Source organism: Heptranchias perlo, chromosome 21 (assembly GCF_035084215.1).
Source record: "Heptranchias perlo isolate sHepPer1 chromosome 21, sHepPer1.hap1, whole genome shotgun sequence".
NCBI lineage: Eukaryota > Metazoa > Chordata > Chondrichthyes > Hexanchiformes > Hexanchidae > Heptranchias > Heptranchias perlo.
In genome coordinates, this window is record NC_090345.1 from 41732866 (window position 1) to 41756034 (window position 23169).

The 23169-nt window shown below is 45.0% G+C and overlaps 1 long non-coding RNA gene across 1 annotated transcript in view; it reads right to left on the reverse strand.

The window, feature by feature from the left end:
• Positions 1-1300: 1300 nt before the first annotated feature.
• The window catches only part of LOC137340343 (uncharacterized), a 347443-nt gene continuing 325574 nt past the window's right edge, over positions 1301-23169 (reverse strand). The window contains exon 3 of the long non-coding RNA XR_010966782.1: positions 1301-1363. This is a non-coding gene — a long non-coding RNA (uncharacterized lncRNA). The remainder of the gene's footprint in view (positions 1364-23169) is intronic.

Genomic DNA, 23169 nt, shown 5'->3' on the forward strand with positions numbered 1-23169 from the left:
CCATTTACACCTTAAAACACAGGACCCAGCCTGACGTCACACTTTAAAATGTTCTAAGTACTTACTGTATATGAGTCTGAAGATCGTGATAACTGATGGATTGTAACTGGATTCCTTTTTGTCCCTGCCTGTGTTGGGATTTGAATCCTCCCTGCAGCTGCTGTCCCTGTCAGTACTGAGGTTTGAATCCACCCTGCAGCCGCTGTCCCTGCCTCTATCGGGGTTTGAACCCCTCCCACAGCCGCTGTTCCTGCCTGTATCAGGGTTTGAATCCCCCCCACAGCCGCTGTCTCTGTCTCTATCGGGGTTTGAAACCCTCCCACAGGTGCAGTCCCTACCTCAATCAGAGTTTGAACCCCTCCCACAGCCGCTGTTCCTGCCTGTATCAGGGTTTGAATCCCTCCCACAGCCGCTGTCTCTGTCTCTATCGGGGTTTGAAACCCTCCCACAGGTGCAGTCCCTACCTCAATCAGGGTTTGAACCCCTCCCACAGCCGCTGTTCCTGCCTGTATCAGGGTTTGAATCCCTGCAAAGCCGCTGTCTCTGCCTCTATCGGGTTTGAATCCCCCCACACAGCCGCTGTCGATACATACAATGGCCACTTTGAAAATAAGGACACCTGCAAAAAAAGGACCGCTGATGTCAGTCCCTTAAGTGTCCGTGATTTACAGGTTTCATTGTATTGTGCTTTTCAGAGGTTGAGAGAAATTATTAGCTAGAGGCTAGGTGAGAGTAGAACCACACCTCAGGTTGGATTTGGGATGACCACAGACCTATACAGCATGAGCATGACATCCTCTGATTTGTACTCTACTGTTTTGGCTATATTCAGCATTCTATTTGCTTTGTTAATTGCTTTTTTGCAGGGTTGGATATCTTGGAAATCCCAATGTTTTTCCTATAATTATCAAATAATAATTCTGTATGTTTTGTGCATGACAGTAAGCAACATAATGCACTATATTATGTCCACGAACAGTAGCTAATATCCATAAATTGACTCTTTTGCTTATCATCAGTACATTTGTTGAACAACAAAATTCTTTGCCACCCTCAGCTGAGATACTATGACAAATGAAGACAAAGATACCAAGTATGACATAACCTGTTGAAGTCCATTGAATTTATAAATCTCTTTGTAACATGAACTTAATAAAATGAAAGATTAGTTTTGCACTTAAATATCAAAAAAGAAAATGTTATTGCAGCACAATACCTTTTGTGAAACTCTATAATTGTGTTACATTATGTACCAAAACAGTTTTACTAAATCAACATATGAATTTCATATTGGATAGCTTACCTTAATTGTATTTCTGTTCAGCATTGCCATTTAGCATTCACACAATTGCATTATTCAAAGCTGCAAAACAAGCACAAAAAGAAGTGTTTTCAATTTATTTCAAAAGGAAGGCTATGATCCAAAGTAACCTGTTTCCAGCATTCATCTTTACAGACATTTTACTAAATCGCTATGGGTTTACTTTCCATTATAACGCACAGTATGATACCTGCGCAGCAATAGCTTCATATCCAACATACTGAAATGTTATAATTTTTGTCTCTAGTACAATATCTGTTGGGGTTGTCATCAATCGGTTGAGTAAAACTTCATAAAATGAAATACAGATAGACATTAAAAGCTATTCCTTATTACAGGTGATTAAGTTTACCTAGTTTAGGGCCTCGATATTTTTCTAGATAGATGTCATGTGCAATATAATCAATGGTATTCACAGCATGAATTCCATACTCTCGTGCTACCAGTGGGGAGCCATACTCAAAGGGAGTGCAGGTTGGTCCAGAACTAATGTTTCGTATCTACGTGCTTACATTAGATAGATAGATAGATAGATGGATGGTTGGATGGAGAAAAAGATGGAAGACTTAAAGGAATCTTACAAGGAAACAGCATACACCAGCAGCATCCATCTTATGTACAGCCCTAAGATTACTTCCCACAAAGTACTCCTCACCCATGTCAAGCCCTCACACAACCTTACAGCTCATTCTTTGTATCTCAATCACACCCCTATCTCAGGAGGGCTCAACTTCAAAATGGAATGTAGAATTGAAAATCTTGCCACATTCACATCTTTCATGGCCCGAACACTTCAAATTATTTTCGAACAACCTAGCTGCCTGATGCACAGCCACATTTGATACCCAGGCTGATGTACAGGTTGTGCACATATCTGTCATTGTGCCTGTGCTCCTTCAGCTTCTAACCCATTGAGACAACTTTTCTGCTGGTACAACCAAGCATCAATTTAAGGGCTCGATCCCAACCTGAAGAACAGCCTCCCTTGTCAAGTCTCCTGCGACATGCCAAAGGAGCTCTGGTAGGGTCTCTGGATCACTGTGTCTGGGTGAAAGTGGGTCAGTACTACTCACCTAATGTACAAGCAGACATCCTCTGGCAATTCTCCTTGTTCTCCAGCTCCCAGAAAGCAGGATGTATTCATCCTACAAACAGGGAATGTTCCACATTACAGTGAAACACCCCCGACTGATGGATGGTAACACCGGGGGAAAAAAGCAATAACTGAAACTGAAATGGTAAAAAAAAGTCACAAAGGAAAACCAGAGAGAAAAAAAATACAAAGAAAAATCACCAATACGAGGGCAATCCAGACTTTAGCAGTGCACAAAGACATTTCTACAGGCTCTGTACCTGTTGAGTGCTGCTGAGCGCCTGTTTTTACAAGAGCACAGTGTTGACTTTACATTTCTGGGGCAAACCACTGGGATCTGCAGGTCAGGGAAGCCATAATTTAAATCATTTTGAGAGGTTTAGTGAGGCTGATGCCGTGGAGAGCTCCCTGGTCAGCATGTATTCAATTCATTTTGGCACTCAGCCTCTGCTCCACAGTTCCTATCTCCCCTGAGCCCATCGTGATCCTGCGCTATCAGTGCATGGGAGCGACATTTCACCTCCATCTTTCAGAAAAAAGTGCTGCACTGATGAGAGCTGCTCTCAACTGTTCTGATCATCAGTGATGAAAAAATATATGGAAAATCGAGTTATCGCCTGACAATTCTGCTGACCCAACCTGAATTACGCTGTTTTGCCCATATAGATGGTAAGCCACTTGTTATACGGCCTTTTCCTAACAGGGGATAGATAAATGGATTACAGAATTGTCCAGCAAACATGCTGCCTGCAGCAAAATCTTGGCCATAATAAAAGACAGTACCTTATCAAGTATGGGGCTTATACATTATTGAGGTGACTAGTGAATAGGCATGATTAGAACACTTACAGATGTATAATTCCACGCATGGATGGTTGCTGGCCTGCTCACTTATGACTAAAGCAATTCAGCTGCCAAATTTGGTGAAAATCTTAATTATAATTATTATCACTTGCAAAAGACACATTCTCAGTTCTACGCAACCAATTTTATATGGGAACATGGTAGTTAGTGAGACGACAGTTGTTAAGTTTAGTTGAAATCAGATTGTGCACAACCCAGAGATTATAAATGTGACATGGTTACAGTGCTTAAATTCACTGATTTGTTTTTTCAGTCTTGAGCATTTGCACCACAAGAGACCTAAGCACTATTTAATATTGTTAATTGTAAATTGCTATTATCTGCTGCAAATTGTCATGAATATTTGTTTATAAAATAATCCTGATTTGGCATCTTCAAGAAATGGAGCAAATGCTACTTATAGAAAAATATTACATAAATAATGCACAATTATATTTCACTAAAAATATTGAACATATATTTATGATCTGAGTTTGAACTTTACTTTAATTTCAGGAGCTAACAAAGATAGAGTTTGCGAATCCTGCTTTTTATTTCTATTACCAGAAAATGTAAAATGTTTGATAATGGTTCGACCCAATCGCGCATTAGCTAAAATACCATGGTAACCACATGACAAAAATTATTCCCATCTGTGAAAAACTGTCACAACTTATTAATTCATTTGGGAAATGTAGCTGCATAAACAGCTTTCAGTGGTAAAAAAGACAAGAACCCCTAATGTCCAACAGCAGCTCGGAATCATTTTTGTGCAGTAGCTTTGCATTTAAGATCTAATCAACCTGAACTAAAATTATACTGCGTGTGAATCTCCTATGGCGTTGCTCATGCATAGTCTGGAAAAGTTACGATGCTAATCTAGAGCCATATTTAACCTGGCCTGTCCCTTTGAGGCCAATGCTCCAAGACTCCCAGTGGAAAGTTGCTTAAATATGCAAATCCTGGTTAGTATAGCTGTTTGTAAACCCCTGAGGTCAACAAAAGGACAACTGTAGCTGCTTGCAAATTTTTGGTTGAAGGTTAAAAGAACCCAGTATTTTCTCTTGATTTAACAAAAAAGGCATGGGTGCAGGCCCAGCATTAGCATTCTAATGAGATATAAGAGGGCATTCCTAGACCTCTGCTTCTTTTCCTTTGGATCGGCTTGCTGAGCACCCCAGTGCAGGATGCCTGTGGATACCGGGCATTATTACCTGCCCCAGAACCCCACTGCCTCACTGCCATGAGGCCCCGATGTCAAAGGCCCACAGTGCAACTTCAGGCTTGAGCTGCCTGAAGCTATCATAGAATCATAGAAGTTACAACATGGAAACAGGCCCTTCGGCCCAACATGTCCATGTTGCCCAATTTATACCACTAAGCTAGTCCCAATTGCCTGCACTTGGCCCATATCCCTCTATACCCATCTTACCCATGTAACTGTCCAAATGCTTTTTAAAAGACAAAATTGTACCCGCCTCTACTACTGCCTCTGGCAGCTCGTTCCAGACACTCACCACCCTTTGAGTGAAAAAATTGCCCCTCTGGACCCTTTTGTATCTCTCCCCTCTCACCTTAAATCTATGCCCCCTCGTTATAGACTCCCCTACCTTTGGGAAAAGATTTTGACTATCGACCTTATCTATGCCCCTCATTATTTTATAGACTTCTATAAGATCACCCCTTAACCTCCTACTCTCCAGGGAAAAAAGTCCCAGTCTGTCTAACCTCTCCCTGTAAGTCAAACCATCAAGTCCCGGTAGCATCCTAGTAAATCTTTTCTGCACTCTTTCTAGTTTAATAATATCCTTTCTATAATAGGGTGACCAGAACTGTACACAGTATTCCAAGTGTGGCCTAACTAATGTCTTGTACAACTTCAACAAGACATCCCAATTCCTGCATTCAATGTTCTGACCAATGAAACCAAGCATGCCGAATGCCTTCTTCACCACCCTATCCACCTGTGACTCCACTTTCAAGGAGCTATGAATCTGTACTCCTAGATCTCTTTGTTCTATAACTCTCCCCAACGCCCTACCATTAACGGAATAGGTCCTGGCCCGATTCGATCTACCAAAATGCATCACCTCACATTTATCTAAATTAAACTCCATCTGCCATTCATCGGCCCACTGGCCCAATTGATCAAGATCCCGTTGCAATCCTAGATCACCTTCTTCACTGTCCACAATGCCACCAATCTTGGTGTCATCTGCAAACTTACTAACCATGCCTCCTAAATTCTCACCCAAATCATTAATATAAATAACAAATAACAGCGGACCCAGCACCGATCCCTGAGGCACACCGCTGGACACAGGCATCCAGTTTGAAAAACAACCCTCTACAACCACCCTCTGTCTTCTGTCGTCAAGCCAATTTTGTATCCAATTGGCTACCTCACCTTGGATCCCATGAGATTTAACCTTATGTAACAACCTACCATGCGGTACCTTGTCAAATGCTTTGCTGAAGTCCATGTAGACCACGTCTACTGCACAGCCCTCATCTATCTTCTTGGTTACCCCTTCAAAAAACTCAATCAAATTCGTGAGACATGATTTTCCTCTCACAAAACCATGCTGACTGTTCCTAATTAGTCCCTGCCTCTCCAAATGCCTGCAGATCCTGTCCCTCAGAATACCCTCTAACAACTTACCCACTACAGATGTCAGGCTCACTGGTCTGTAGTTCCCAGGCTTTTCCCTGCCGCCCTTCTTAAACAAAGGCACAACATTTGCTGCCCTCCAATCTTCAGGCACCTCACCTGTAGCGGTGGATGATTCAAATATCTCTGCTAGGGGACCCGCAATTTCCTCCCTAACCTCCCATAACGTCCTGGGATACATTTCATCAGGTCCCGGAGATTTATCTACCTCGATGCGCGTTAAGACTTCCAGCACCTCCCTCTCTGTAATATGTACACTCCTCAAGACATCACTATTTATTTCCCCAAGTTCCCTAACATCCATGCCTTTCTCAACCGTAAATACCGATGTGAAATATTCATTCAGGATCTCACCCATTTCTTCATCAAAATTGCTCATTTGCCCATGGAAGGAAAAATGGTCACACCTTCTACTTCACAGGCTCACAGCACCTCAGGACATCCAAAAACCTCAAATCTGCCCTAACATTTTTAATACATTACAATAGCTACATAGATAGAAAGACCTTCCATGATATCAGCCTTGATTCAGTGGTAGCACTCTTGCCTTTGAGTCAGAAGATTGTGGTTTCAACCTCACTCCAGGACTTTACCACGTAATCTTGAATGACACTCCTGTGTCGTAATGAGGGAGTGCTGCACTGTTGGAAGTGCCGTCTTTCAGATGAGATGTTAAACCAAAGTCCCGTCTGCCCTCTCAGGTGAATGTAAAAAAATCCCAATGGCACTTTTTAAAGAAGAACAGGGGAATTCCCCCGATGCCCTGGCCAATATTTATCCCACAAACAACATCACTAAAACTGTTTATTTGGTCATTTTCCTCATTGCTGCTTTTGGGACCTTGCTGTGTGCAAATTGGCTGTCACGTTTCCCTACATTACAATAGCAACCACATTTCAAAAATTACTTCATTGGCTGTGAAGTGCTCTGGGATGACCTGAGGTCGTGAAAGATTCAATATGTTTGAGTCCCTTCAATCAGGTTTCCGTCCCTGCCACAGTATTGAAATGGCGTTTATCAAAGTCACAAATGACATCCTACGTGACTGTGACGATGGTAAACTATTCCTCCTCGTCCTTCTCGACCTGTCTGTAGTCTTTGACACGGTTGACCACACCATCCTACTCCAACGCCTCTCCTCCGTCATCCAGCTGGATGGCACTGTGTTCGCCTGGTTCCATTCTTATCTATACAGTCACAGCCAGATAATCACCTGCAATGGCTTCTCTTCCCACCCCCAAACCGTTACCTCTTGAATCCCTCAAGGATCTATCCTTGGCCCCCTCCTATTTCTCATCTACATGCTGCCCCTCGGCGACATCATCCGAAAGCAAAATGTCAGGCTCCACATGTACACTGACGACACCCAGCTCTACCTCATCACCACCTCCCTCAACCCCTCCACTGTCTCTGATTTGTCACACTGCTTGTCCAACATCCAGTACTGGCTGAGCAAAACTTTCCTCCAACGAAATACTGGGAAGACCGAAGCCATTGCCTTAGGTCCTAGCCAAAATTCCATTCCATAGCCAACGACTCCATCCCTCTCCCTGGCCGCTGTCTGAAGCTGAACCAGTCCGTTCGCAGTCTTGGCGTCCTATTTGACCTTGAGATGAGCTTCCGTCCACATATCCGTTCCATCACCAAGATCGCCTACTTCCACCTCCGTAACATCGCGCGTCTCCACCCCACTTCAGCTCATCTGCTGCTAAAACCCTCATCCATGCCTTTGTTACCTCGAGACTTGACTACTCCAATGCACTCCTGGCTGGCCTCCCATCTTCTACCCTCCAAAAACTTGAGCTCATCCAAAACTCTGCTGCCTGTATCCTAATTCGCACCAAGTCCCGTTCACCTATCACCCCTGTGCTCGCTGACCTACACTGGGTCCTGGTTCGGCAATACCTCGATTTTAAAATTTTCATCCCTGTTTTCAATTCCCTCCATGATCTCACCCCTCCCTATCTCTGTAATCTCCTCCAGCCCTACAACCATCCGAGATCTCTGTGCTCCTCCAATTCTTGCCTCTTGCGCATCCCCAATTTTCATCACTCCACCTTTGGCAGCTGTGCCTTCAGCTGCCAAGACCCGAAGCTCTGAAATACCTTCCCTGAACCTCTTCACCTCTCTATCTCTCTCTCCTCCTTTAAGACGCTCCTTAAAACCTACCTCTTTAGCCAAGCTTTTGGTCACCTGTCCAAATATCTCCTTATGTGGCTCAGTGTCAAATTTTGATTGATAATCGCTCCCATGAAGCACCTTGGGATGTTTTACTACGTTAAATGCGCTGTATAAACGCATGTTGTTCCTGTTGTCGTTGTATAAGAACGTAAGAAATAGGAGCAGCAGTTGGCCATACATCCCCTCGAGTCTGCTCCGCCATTGAATAAGATCATGGCTGATCTTCGACCTCAACTCCACTTTCCCGCCTGATGCCCAAATCCCTTGATTCCCCTAGAGTACAAAAATCTATCGATCTCAGTCTTGAATATACTTAACAACTCAGCATCCAGAGCCCTCTGGTGTAGAGAATTCCAAAGATTCACAACCCTCTGAGTGAAGAAATTTCTCCTCATCTCAGTCCTAAATGTCCGACCCTTCATCCTGAGACTATGCCCTCTGGTTCTAGACTCTCCAGCCAAGGGAAACAGCCTCTCAGCATCTACCCTGTCAAGCCCTCTCAGAATCTTATACGTTTCAATGAGATCACCTCTCATTCTTCTAAACTCCAGAGAGTATAGGCCCATTCTACTCAACCTCTCCTCATAGGACAACCTGCTCATTGCACCACCTCTAAGGCAAGTATATCCTTCCTTAGGTAAGGAGACCAAAACTGTACACAGTACTCCAGGTGTGGTCTCACCAAAGCCCTGTATAATTGCAGCAAGACTTCCTTACTCTTGTACTCCAACCCCCTTGCAATAAAGGCCAACATACCATTTGCCTTCCTAATTGCTTGCTATATCTGCATGTTAACTTTCTGTGCTTCGTGTACAGGGACAACCAAATCTCCCTGAACACCGTCATTTGATAGTTTCTCACCATTTAAAACATATTCTGCTTTTCTATTCTTCCAAAGTGAATAACCTCACATTTCCCCACATTATACTCCATCTGCCACCTTCTTGCCCACTCACTTAACCTGTCTATATCCCTTTGCAGACTCTTTGTGTCCTCCTCACAGCTTACTTTCCCACCTAGCTTTGCATCGTCAGCAAACTTGGATACATTACACTCGGTCCCTTCATCTAAGTCATTAATATAGATTGTAAATAGCTGAGGCCCAAGCACTGATCCTTGCGGTACCCCACTAGTTACAGCCTGCCAACCTGAAAATGACTTGTTTATTCCTACTCTCTGTTTTCTGTCCGTTAAACAATCCTCTATCCATGTTAATATATTACCCCCAACCCAATGAACCCTTATCTTGTGTAACAACCTCTTATGTGGCACCTTATCGAATGCTTTTGAAAATCCAAATATACTACATCCACTGCTTCCCCTTTATCTACCCTGCTAGTTACATCCTCAAAAACCTCCAGTAGATTTGTCAAACACATTTTCCCTTTCATAAAACCATGTTGACTCTGCCTAATCATATTATGATGTGGAGATGCCGGTGATTTTTTTTTTATTCGTTCATGGGATGTGGGCATCACTGGCGAGGCCAGTATTTATTGCCCATCCCTAATTGCCCTCGAGAAGGTGGTGGTGAGCCGCCTTCTTGAACCGCTGCAGTCCGTGTGGTGAAGGTTCTCCCATAGTGCTGTTAGGAAGGGAGTTCCAGGATTTTGACCCAGCGACGATGAAGGAACGGAGATATATTTCCAAGTCGGGATGGTGTGTGACTTGGAGGGGAACGTGCAGGTGGTGTTGTTCCCATGTGCCTGCTGGTCTTGTCCTTCTAGGTGGTAGAGGTCGCGGGTTTGGGAGGTGCTATCGAAGAAGCCTCGGCGAGTTGCTGCAGTGCATCCTGTGGATGGTACACACTGCAGCCACAGTGCGCCGGTGGTGAAGGGAGTGAATTTTTAGGGTGGTGGATGGCGTGCCAATCAATCAGGCTGCTTTATCTTGGATGGTGTCGAGCTTCTTGAGTGTTGTTGGAGCTGCACTCATCCAAGCAAGTGGAGAGTATTCCATCACACTCATGACTTGTGCCTTGTAGATGGTGGAAAGGCTTTGGGGAGTCAGGAGGTGAGTCACTCGCCACAGAATACCCAGCCTCTGACCTGCTCTCATAGCCACAGTATTTATATGGCTGGTCCAGTTAAGTTTCTGGTCAATGGTGACCCCCAGGATGTTGATGGTGGGGGATTCAGCGATGGTAATGCGGTTGAATGTCAGGGGGAGGTGGTTAGACTCTCTCTTGTTGGAGATGGTCATTGCCTGGCACTTATCTGGCGTGAATGTTACTTGCCACTTATGAGCCCAAGCCTGGATGTTGTCCAGGTCTTGCTGCATGCGGGCTCGGACTGCTTCATTATTTGAGGGGTTGCGAATGGAACTGAACACTGTGCAGTCATCAGCGAACATCCCCATTTCTGACCTTATGATGGAGGGCAGGTCATTGATGAAGCAGCTGAAGATGGTTGGGCCTAGGACACTGCCCTGAGGGACTCCTGCAGCAATGTCCTGGGGCTGAGATGATTGGCCTCCAACAACCACTACCATCTTCCTTTGTGCCAGGTATGACTCCAGCCACTGGAGAGTTTTCCCCCTGATTCCCATTGACTCCAATTTTACTAGGGCTCCTTGGTGCCACACTCGGTCAAATGCTGCCTTGATGTCAAGGGCAGTCACTCTCACCTCACCTCTGGAATTCAGCTCTTTTGTCCATGTTTGGACCAAGGCTGTAATGAGGTCTGGAGCCGAGTGGTCCTGGCGGAACCCAAACTGAGCATCGGTGAGCAGGTTATTGGTGAGTAAGTGCCGCTTGATAGCACTGTCGACGACACCTTCCATCACTTTGCTGATGATTGAGAGTAGACTGATGGGGCGGTAATTGGCCGGATTGGATTTGTCCTGCTTTTTGTGGACAGGACATACCTGGGCAATTTTCCACATTGTCGGGTAGATGCCAGTGTTGTAGCTGTACTGGAACAGCTTGGCTAGAGGCGCAGCTAGTTCTGGAGCACAAGTCTTCAGCACAACAGCTGGGATGTTGTCGGGGCCCATAGCCTTTGTTGTATCCAGTGCACTCAGCCGTTTCTTGATGTCACGTGGAGTGAATCGAATTGGCCGAAGACTGGCTTCCGTGATGGTGGGGATATTGGGAGGAGGCCGAGATGGATCATCCACTCGGCACTTCTGGCTGAACATGGTTGCAAACGCTTCAGCCTTGTCTTTTGCAATCACGTGCTGGACTCCGCCATCATTGAGGATGGGGATGTTTGCAGAGCCTCCTCCACCCGTTAGTTGTTTAATTGTCCATCACAATTCACGACTGGATGTGGCAGGACTGCAGAGCTTTGATCTGATCCGTTGGTTGTGGAATCGCTTAGCTCTGTCTATAGCATGTTGCTTCCGCTGTTTAGCATGCATGTAGTCCTGAGTTGTAGCTTCACCAGGTTGGCACCTCATTTTTAGGTACGCATGGTGCTGCTCCTGGCATGCTCTTCTACACTCCTCATTGAACCAGGGTTGATCCCCTGGCTTGTTGGTAATGGTAGAGTGAGGAATATGCCGGGCCATGAGGTTACAGATTGTGCTGGAATACAATTCTGCTGCTGCTGATGGCCCACAGCGCCTCATGGATGCCCAGTTTTGAGCTGCTAGTTCTGTTCTGAATCTATCCCATTTAGCGCAGTGATAGTGCCACACAACACGCTGGATGGTGTCCTCAGTGCGAAGACGGGACTTCATCTCCACGAGGACTGTGCGGTGGTCACTCCTACCAATACTGTCATGGACAGATGCATTTGCGACAGGTAGATTGGTGAGGACGAGGTCAAGTAAGTTTTTCCCTCGTGTTGGTTCGCTCACCACCTGCCGCAGGCCCAGTCTAGCAGCTATGTCCTTCAGGACTCGGCCAGCTCGGTCAGTAGTGGTGCTACCGAGCCACTCTTGGTGATGGACATTGAAGTCCCCCACCCAGAGTACATTTTCTGCCCTTGCTACCCTCAGTGCTTCCTCCAAGTGGTGCTCAACATGGAGGAGGACTGACTCATCAGCTGAGGGAGGACGGTAGGTGGTAATCAGCAGGAGGTTTCCTTGCCCATGTTTGACCTGATGCCATGAGATTTCATGGGGTCCAGAGTCAATGTTGAGGACTCCCAGGGCCACTCCCTCCTGACTGTATATCACTGTACCGCCACCTCTGGTGGGTCTGTCCTGCCGGTGGGACAGGACATACCCAGGGATGGTGATGGAAGAGTCTGGGACTTTGGCTGAAAGGTATGATTCTGTGAGTATGGCTATATCAGGCTGTTGCATGACTAGTCTGTGGGACAGCTCTCCCAATTTTGGCACAAGTCCCCAGATGTTAGTGAGGAGGACCTTGCAGGGTCGACTGGGCTTGGTGTTTTGCCGTTGTCGTGTCCGGTGCCTAGTGGTCCGATGCCGGGTGGTCCGTCCGGTTTTATTCTTATTATGACTTTTCGTAGCGAGATTTTACAACTGAGTGGCTTGCTAGGCCATTTCAGAGGGCAATTAAGATGGACTGGGGTGGACAGATGTAAGGAATCTTACAACACCAGGTTGTAGTCCAACAGTTTTATTTGAAAATCACAAGCTTTCGGAGGAAGGAGAAAGCCTGACGAAGGAGAAAGCCTCCGAAAGCTTGTGATTTTCAAATAAAACTGTTGGACTATAACCTGGTGTTGTAAGATTCCTTACATCTAATCATATTATGATTTTCTAACTGCCCCGTGGCTACTTATATAAATGTCAGTTCTTTATATATATATATATATATATATATATATAACACCTTTCATAACTTCAGGACATCCCAAAGCATTTCACAGCCAATTTATGCAGAGCAAGGTTCCACAATCTGCAATGAAATAAATGACCAGATCAGCTGATTTTGGTGATCTTGGTGAGGGCAATTCCCCTGCTCTTCTTTGAAAAATCTCATCCAAAAGACAGCATTGCCTCAGTACTACACTGACCTGTCAGCCTAGATTATGTCCTCAAATCTTTGGAGTGGAGCCTCAAAGTTAAGCATGCTACCACAGAGCCAAGGCAGGCAGCATTTCAACTTCAAGGAAGGGATTTTGCTTCTTTAATTGTCTTTGTTTACTTTTACCATTAATTGCACTTCTAAGTTTAATTGACTCTGAATCAGCAATTCGTGAAGATATTCCAGCTAGCTCATATTTTAGCAGCATCTACGTGAAAGGTACATTAGCATACTTGTCAGCTGCATGACACAGTTAAACCCATCTTCTGCATTTCTCCACTCAGATCTGTAAGGAATGATGTATGTAAGCAGAACACATCTGTCATGTTATTGTGCACTGCTGAACATTCAATCTTATAATTGGCATCAACTGTTTAATGTTTCCACACATCACTCTGTGATTGATGGTTGAACGCTGGGCTGGTGCTAATTAAAGGGCTATGGATACCGAAGATGGCAAACACCTGCCAGGTATTCCTATCTTTGTGTTTTTTTCAAAATGTACTGAATCATTTGCTTTTCAAGTTGTATCTTAGTAAATTTCAAATTTTACAAAGGCTACAATCACATAGGATTTCTTTAAAAACTTTCCACCACAATGTGATTTGAAATATTCCTCTGCAGATACAGGAGGAGATCCTGACTTCTTGAAAGTGTCTCCTAACAAAACAAACTGGAGAGTGAAGTGATGAAAGTTTATTGTGTGAATGCAATCACCAATAAATTCCCTGTGAGTGGCCTTGCAATAATATGCCTTGCACCTCTAAGCTTCTATAGAATTAGTTCATTATTGGAAACTGGAGTCGAAAAACCAAGTAAATGATACTTTAGTCAATGAAAGAATTAATTAATATTAGACTTAATTAATTAAGTAAATAATATTGGAGACAAGGGATTAAATAAATAATATTGGAGCACACAAATGAAATAGGTAACACTAAGAAACAAGAATTAAATAATTACTGACAGGAAATTAAATAAATAATATTGGGACTCGGGATCAAATGAATAATATTGGGGCCCAGAATTAAATTAATTGTTATGGAGCTGGCCCAATCCATTTGTGGGCATCAGAGCTGCAGAATGAAATAAATATTATTGGGGATATGAATGAAAAACAAAGTAGGAGAGCAAAAAAATTAAATAACTAATGTTAGGCCAGGAATTAATGAATAATTACGGACTTGGCTGGACGTATCAGCAGCCAATAAATGAGGCGGCAACTAAGCTTTCTGTCAGCAGTGGCGGAATTAATTAATTAAAAATACGGTGGCAATGTCTGAATTAAAAAAATTTTTACAGCATGGAAGGAGGTCATTCGGCCCATCGAGTCCGTGCCAGCTCAATGCAAGAGCAATCCAGCTAGTCCCACTCCCCCACCCTATCCCCGTAGCCCTGCAAATTTTTTCCTTTCAAGTACTTATCCAGTTCCCTTTTGAAGGCCATGATTGAATCTGCCTCCACCACCCCCTCTGGCAGTGCATTCCAGATCCTAACAACTCGCTGTGTAAAAAAGTTTTTCCTCATGTCACTTTTGCCAATCACCTTAAATCTATGTCCTCTGTTTCTTGACCCTTCTGCCAACAGGAACAAATTCTCTCTATCCACTCTGTCTAAACCCTTCATGATTTTGAATACCTCTATCAAATCTCCTCACAACCTTCTATGTTCTAAGGAGAACAACCCTAGCATCTCCAGTCTATCCATGAAAATGAAGTTCCTTATCCCTGGAATCATTCTAGTAAATCTCTCTGCACCCTATTTAAGGCCTTTACATCTTTCCTAAACTGCGATGCCCAGATCTGGACACAATACTCCAGTTGTGGCCGAACCAGTGTTTTATAAAGGGTCATCATGACTTCCATACTTTTGTACTCATTGCCTCAATTTAAAAAGCCCAGGATCCTGTTTGCTTTTTTAACCGCTTTCTCAACCTGCCCTGCCACCTTCAACGATTTGTGCACATATACCCCCAGATCCCGCTGTTCCTGTACCCCTTTTAGAATTGTGCCCTCTAGTTTATATTGCCTCTTCTCGTTTTTCCTACCGAAATGTATCACTTCGCATTTTTCTGCATTAAATTTCATCTTCCAAGTGTCCGTCCATTCCACCAGCCTGTCTTTATCCTCTTGAAGTCTATCACTAGCCTCCTCACTATTTACTACCCGTCCAAGTTTTGTATCATCTGCAAATTTTGAAATTGTGCCCTGTACACCCATGTCCAAGTCATTAATATATATCAAGAAAAGCAGTAGTCCCAGCACCGACCCCAGGGGAACAACACTGAACACCTCCCCCCAGTCCGAAAAACAACTGTTCACCAATACTCTCTGCTTTCTGATACTTAGCCAATTTTGTATCCATGTTGCTACTGCCCCTTTTATTCCATGGGGCGCAGATGCATCTGTCCACGACAGTATTGGTAGGAGTGACCACTGCACAGTCCAACGTGTTATGTGGCAATACCACCGTGCTAAATGGGATAGATTCAAAACAGATCTAGCAGCTCAAAACTGGGCATCCATGAGGCGCTGTGGGCCATCAACAGCAGCAGATTTGTATTCCAGCACAATCTGTAACCTCATGGCCCGGCATATTCCTCACTCTACCAACAAGCCAGGGGATCAACCCTGGTTCAATGAGGAGTGTAGAAGAGCATGCCAGGAGCAGCACCAGACGTAACTAAAAATGAGGTGCCAACCTGGTGAAGTTACAAAACCGGACTACATGCATGCTAAACAGTGGAAGCAACATGCTATGGACAGAGCTAAGCGTTTCCACAACCAACGGATCAGATCAAAGCTTTACAGTCCTGCCACATCCAGTCATGAATTGTGGTGGACAATTAAACAACTAACGGGAGGAGGAGGCTCCGTGAACATCTCCACCCTCAATGATGGCGGAGTCTAGCACGTGAGTTCAAAAGACAAGGCTGAAGTCTTTGCAAAAATCTTCAGCCAGAAGTGCCGAGTGGATGATCTATCTTGGCCTCCTCCCGATATCCCCACCATCACAGAAGCCAGTCTTTAGCCAATTCGATTCACTCCATGTGATATCAAGAAACGGCTGAGTGCACTGCATACAGCAAAGACTATGGGCTCCGACAACATCGCGGCTGTAGTGCTGAAGACTTGTGCTCCAGAACTAGCCGTGCCTCTAGCCAAGCTGTTCCAGTACAGCTGCAGCACTGGCATCCACCCGACAATGTGGAAAATTGCCCAGGTATGTCCTGTCCACAAAAAACAGGACAAATCCAATCCGGCCAATTACCGCCCCATCAGTCTACTCTCAAACATCAGCAAAGTGATGGAAGGTGTCGTCGACAGTGCGATCAAGCGGCACTAACTCACCAATAACCTGCTCACCAACGGTCAGTTTGGGTTCCGCCAGGACCACTCGGCTCCAGACCTCATTACAGCCTTGGTCCAAACATAGACAAAAGAGCTGAATTCCAGAGGTGAGGTGAGAGTGACTGCCCTTGACATCAAGGCAGCATTTGACCGAGTGCGGCACCAAGGAGCCTTAGTAAAATTGGAGTCAATGGGAATCAGGGGGAAAACTATCCAGTGGCTGGAGTCATACCTAGTACAAAGGAAGATGGTAGTGGTTGTTGGAGGCCAATCATCTCAGTCCCAGGACATTGCTGCAGGAGTTCCTCAGGGCAGTGTCCTAGGCCCAACCATTTTCAGCTGCTTCATCAATAACCTTCCCTCCATCATAAGGTCAGAAATGGGGATATTCGCTGATGATTGCACAGTGTTCAGTTCCATTTGCAATTGCTCAGGTAATGAAGCAGTCTGTGCCTGCATGCAGCAAGACCTGGACAACATCCAGGCTTGGGCTGATAAGTGGCAAATAACATTTGCGCCAGACAAGTGCCAGGCAATGACCATCTCCAACAAGAGAGAGTCTAACCATCTCTCCTTGACATTCAACGGCATTTCCATCGCTGAACCCCCCACCATCAACATCCTGGGGGGTCACCATTGACCAGAAACCTAACTGGACCAGCCACATAAATACTGTGGCCACAAGAGCAGGTCAGAGGCTGGGTATTCTGTGGTGAGTGACTCACCTCCTGACTCCCCAAAGCCTTTCCACCATCTACAAGGCACAAGTCAGGAGTGTGATGGGATACTCGCCACTTGCCTGCATGAGTGCAGCTCCAACAACACTCAAGAAGCTCGACACTATCCAGGACAAAGAGCCCGTTTGGTTGGCACCCCATCCACCACCCTAAACATTCACTCCCTTCGCCATCGGCGCACTGTGGCTGCAGTGTTTTTGCTATCCACAGGATGCACTGCAGCAACTCGACAGCAGCTCCCAAACCCGCCACCTCTGCCACCTAGAAGGACAAGGGCAGCAGGCACTTGGGAACAACATCACCTGAACGTTCCCCTCCATGTCACACACCATCCCGACTTGGAAATATATTGCCGTTCCTTCATTGTCGCTGGATCAAAATCCTGGAAGTCCCTACCTAACAGCACTGTGGGAGAACCTTCACCACACGGACTTCAGCGGTTCAAGAAGGCGGCTCAGCACCACCTTCTCAAGGGCAATTAGGGATGGGCAATAAATGCCGGCCTTGCCAGCGACGCCCACATTTCATGAACGAATAATAAAAAAATTCTTGATGATAAGCTTACCATGCAGCACTTTATCAAATGCCTTTTGAAAGTCCATATACAGCACATCAACTGCATTGCCCTCATCTACTCTCTTCTGTTACCTCATCAAAAAACTCTATCAAGTTAGTTAAACATGGTTTGCCTCTAACAAATCCATGCTGGCTTTCCCTAATCAATCCTCACTCGTCCAGTGGACTATTAATTCTGTCCCGGATTATCATTTCTAAAAGTTTCCTCACCACTGAGGCTAAACTGACTGGCCTATAGTTGCTGGGTTTATCCTTACACCCTTTTTTGAACAAGTGTGTGACATTTGCAATTCTCCAGTCCTCTGGCACCACCCCCGTATCTACGGATGTTTGGAAGATTTTGGCCAATACCTCCGCAATTTCCACCCTTATCCTTCTCTCAGCAACCTAGGATGCATCCCATCCGAACTGGGTGACTTCTCTGCTTTAAGTACAGCTAGCCTTTCTAGTATCTCTTCTTTATCAATTTTGAGCCCATCTAGTATCTCAATATATCTTCCTTTACTGAGATTCTGGCAGCATCTTCTTCATTGGTAAAAACAGATGCAAAGCACTCATTTAGTACCTGGGCCATGTCCTCTGCCTCCATGAGTAGATCTCCTTTATGGTCCCTAATCGTCCATTAATGCTGACCATTCCTAACTGCTAATAAAACACAGGTAGGATAATTAGCTGGCTTTAAAAATCAACTTATGTTTCTTCTTGAAAATTGAAGTAACATCAACATAAAAAAGACACTCTTTCTCCCCCTCATCTCTCTCTCTTTCATTATTTCTCTCCCTCTGACCCCAATCTCTCTCTCTCCCTTTCATTTCCTAAAGTTAACAGTACACAAAACAGAGGTGTGTGATTGGAATACTGTCATTTTCTCGCTCTCTTTCTCCCTCACACACAAACTCACAGACAGCCTCTTTCTAAAATTAAATTCTTAATATTAATTTCATCCCAGTAAAGTTTCTGACATTTGTCCACTGCCTTTTCTTCAAACAATTAAATGTGATAATTACCACCACCATTCCCACATCTTGCCCATTCTTAAGTCCCTTTTGTGAAAGCGCCCTTTCATGTGCACCGTCATGAACGCCAAGACATGATGCCACCAATTGGGCGCATGTACAATGGACGTATGCGTGGTTGAAAGACTGTTTTGTGCAAATGGGGGGCGGGGGCTGGTGTTGCTGGTGATGGTGGTTGTTTCAGTTAGTCTGAGTATCATAGAGTCATAGAAAGTTACGGCACAGAAGGAGGCCATTTGGCCCATCGTGTCCGTGTCAGCCGAAAAAGAGCTATCCAGCTTAATCCCACTTTCCAGCAGTTGGTCCGTAGCCCTTTCGGTTGTGGCACTTCAAGTGCACATCTGAGTACATTTTGAATAAATTGAGGGTTTCTGCCTCTACCATCCTTTCAGGCAGTGAGTTCCAGATCCCCACCACCCTCTGGGTGAAATAAATTCTCCTCAGCTCCCCTCTAATCCTTCTACCAATCACTTTAAATCTATGCCCCTGGCCACTGATCCCTCTGCTAAGGGAAATAGGTCCTTCCTGTCCACTCTATCTAGTCTCGTCATAATTTTATACACCTGAATTAAATCTACCCTCAGCCTCCTTTGTTCCAAAGAAATCAACCCCAGCCTATCCAATCCTTTCTCATAGCTAAAATTCTCCAGCCCTGGCAACATCCTCGTAAATCTCCTCTATACCCTCTCCAATGCAATCACATCTTTCCTGTAATGTGGTTACCAGAACAGTACTTAAGCTGTGGCCTAACCAATGTTTTATACAGTTCTAGCATAACCTCCCTGCTCTTATATTCTATGCCTCGGCTAATAAAGGAAAGTATCCCATATGCCTTTTTAACCACCTTGTCTACCTGTCCTGCTACCTTCAGGAATCTGTGGACTTGCACTCCAAGGTCCCTTTGTTCCTCTTCACCTCTCAGTATCCTTCCATTTATTGTGTACTCCATTGCCTTATTTGCCCTCCCCAAATGCATTATCTCACACTTCTCTGGATTGAATTCCATTGCCACTTTTCTGTCCACCTGATATCTTCCTGCAATCTATAGCTTTCCTCCTCACTAACAAACATATGGCCAATCTTTGTATCATCTGCAAACTTCTTTATCAAGCCACCCACATTCAAGTTCAAATCATTAATATATACCACTAAAAGCAAGGGACCTAGTACTGAGCCAAGCGGGACCCCACTGGAAATAGCCATCCAGTCTCAAAAACACCCGTCAACCATTATCCTTTGCTACCTGCCATTGAGCCAATTTTGGATCCAACTAGCCACTTTCCCTTGGATTCCATGGGCTTTTACTTTTTTGACCAGTCTGCCATGTGAGACCTTGTCAAAAGCCTTGCTAAAATCCATGTACGCTACATCAAACATGCTACCCTCATCGACCCTCCTTGTTGCCTCCTCAAAAAATTCAATCAAGTTAGTTAGACACGACCTACCTTTAACAAATCCATACTGACTGTCCTTGATTAACCCATGCCTTTCTAAATGACGATTTATGCTGTCCCTCAAAATCGATTCCAATAATTTGCCCACCACCGAGGTTAAACTGACTGGCCTATAATTACTCAGTCTATCTCTTTCTCCCTTTTTAAACAATGGTACAATGTTGGCAGTCCTCCAATCCTCCGGCACCATGCCTGTAGCTAAGGAGGATTGGAAAATGATGGTCAGAGCCTCCGCTATTTCCTCCCTTGCTTCTCTTAACAGCCTGGGATACATTTCATCTTGGCCTGGTGATTTATCTACTTTCAAAGACTTTAATCGCCTTAATACTTCCTTTTTCATTATGTTTATCCCTTCCGATATTTCACAATCCTCCTCCTTAACTACAATCTCTGCATCACCCCCCCTTTTTTGTGAAAGCAGATACAAAGTATTCATTAAGAGCCATACCCACATCTTCCGCCTCCACACATAGGTTACCTTTTTGGTCTCTAATAGGCCATGCTCTTTCCTTAGTTATCCTCTTGATCTTTATGTATTTATAAAACATTTTTGGGTTTTCCTTAATTTTACTTGCCAGTATTTTTTCATGCCCTCTTTTTGCTTTCCTAATTTCCTTTTTAATTTCACCCTGCACTTTCTATGCTCCTCTAGGCTTTCTGCAGTAATGAGCTCTTGGTGTCTGACATAAGCTTCCCTTTTCTGCCCAGCTTCATTCCCCAAAAATAAATTCAGAACTGAGCTCCCCCTCTTGTTGGGCTTGCTACGTACTGTCTAAAAAAGTTCTCCTGAATGCAATTTAAGAATTCTGTGCCCTTTATAGCTTTTGCACTGATTGTGTCCCAGTTAATATTAGGGTAGTTGAAATCCCCTACTATTACTGCCCTATTGTTCTTGCACTTCTCAGAAATTCATCGACATATTTGCTCCTCTATCTCCCTCTGACTGTTTGGGGGTCTATAGTACATTCCCAGCAGTGTGACTGCCCCTTTTTTGTTGCTTAGCTCAACCCATATGGCCTCATTTGATGATCCTTCTAACAAATCATCCCTCCTCACAGCTGTAACTTTAACCAATTTTCTTTAACCAATATTGCCAACCCCCTCCTTTTTTATCAGACTCTCTATCTCCTCTGAAAACCCTGTAACCAGGAATGTTGAGCTGCCATTCCTGCCTCTGTTTAAGCCATGTTTCTGTTATAGTTAAGAAATCGTAGTTCCACGTGTCTATCTGTGCCCTCAGCTCATCTGCCTTATTCATTTTACTCCTTGCATTGAGGTATATACCATTAAGCACTGCCAAACTCCTTTGTTGTCTAGTTTCTAACCTTTGTTTCCTCTGCCTTCCAAACTCACTTACAAATTTTCTGCCTTCTGTTTCCAGCTCTGTTTCTCTCCCTTCTGAATCCAGGCTCAGGTTCCCATTCCCCTGCCAAGCTATCAGCATGATCTTCGGTTTGCAGATCTCGTTATGAGAACCTGTTAGATATGAGTGAATCCCTGGCATCACGAGAAGCCATGTGCGCCGCTGCTCTGCTGATGGGATCCCCATCTCCGTCCTCCTTCTCTTCCTCCTCATCATCTTCTTCAATGTTGCTGGCAGATGAGGATGCTTCATGAGCGCATTGGAGCTCCTCCACCTGTAACCCTCTCTGTTGAGCGATGTTGTGCAGGACACAACACACCACTATTATTCTGCACACACCCCCTGGTGAGTATAGAAGGGCTCCTCCAGATCAATCCAGGCACCTGAAGCGCATCTTCAGCATTCCTATGGCTTGTTCAATGATAGTCCTGGTGATGATGTGACTGCCGTTGTACCGCTGCTGTGCCTCATTGGTGGGGTTTCTCACAGGTGTCATGAGCCACATCTGCAGGGGTATCCCTTGTCTCCAAGGAGCCAGCCCTTAAGTCTGAATTGTGCGTGGAAGAGGGCCATGATGTTGGACTCACACAAAATGAAAGAATCATGGCATCTGCCAGGAACTTTGGCACACATCTGCAGAAACTTCCTCCGGTGGCTGCAAACTAGCTGCGCACTGATGGAGTGATATCCCTTTCGGTTGATGAATAGTCCTGGCTCATGTGGAGGTCCTCGATTGCTATGTGTGTGCTATCAATTGCGCCCTGCACCTGTGGGAAGCCAGTCAGAGAGTGGAAACCCACTGCCCACTCAGTCTGGCTAATGTCGTCGCAGGGGAAGTTGACGCAGTCAGATGCCCTGGCAAACAAGCCATCCATCACCTGTCGAATGCACTTGTGTATAGACAACTGAGAGACCAGGAGATGTCACTGGTGGTGCCCTCGAAGGATCTGGAGGGAAGCAATTGAGTGCAGTGGCGACTTTAGCTGCGAGGGGCAATGAGGCCATCAGGCCCAGACAGGAGCAGCACTGCATCAAGATGCATGCAGATGTCTGTGACCACCTGGTGACTCAATCTGAGCCTGCGTAGGCACTGCTTCACAGATAGGTCCAGGAAGCTCAGCTTCTGTCTGTAGACCCTCTCACATTGGTAGTGCCTCCTGCGATCTCGACCCCTCCATTTGTCTCTTCTCTGCTCTTCTGCAGGTCCTCGTGGCACACCTCTGTCTTGTGCACCTGCAACTCCCAGAACTGCATGCCACACCTGCCACGGATGGTAATGTACCTCCTCCTCAGATGTAGTGCTGAATAAATCCATTGCACCCCCCCATCCTGAAGTTGTCAGTTTGAGGGGGTCCAAAATGTAGGTAAATATGTCTGAACACAAGAATTCTCAGTGTGAACAAAGAAATCACAGTCCAAACACAAAGCCAAAGGTTTGTCTGAGAGAATTGAGTGCCCTGCTTCAAAAACTCACCTTTTTAGTCACATGTGTCAAGCACTGGTTTAAAGATCCAAATGAAGGTCGGATGCAACTTGCCTCCATTTCCGTGGCGTGTTTCAGAGGCCACGGGAGACACGTTCAGGGAAAGGTAAAATCGTTTGTGTAACTCAATGCACAAAAT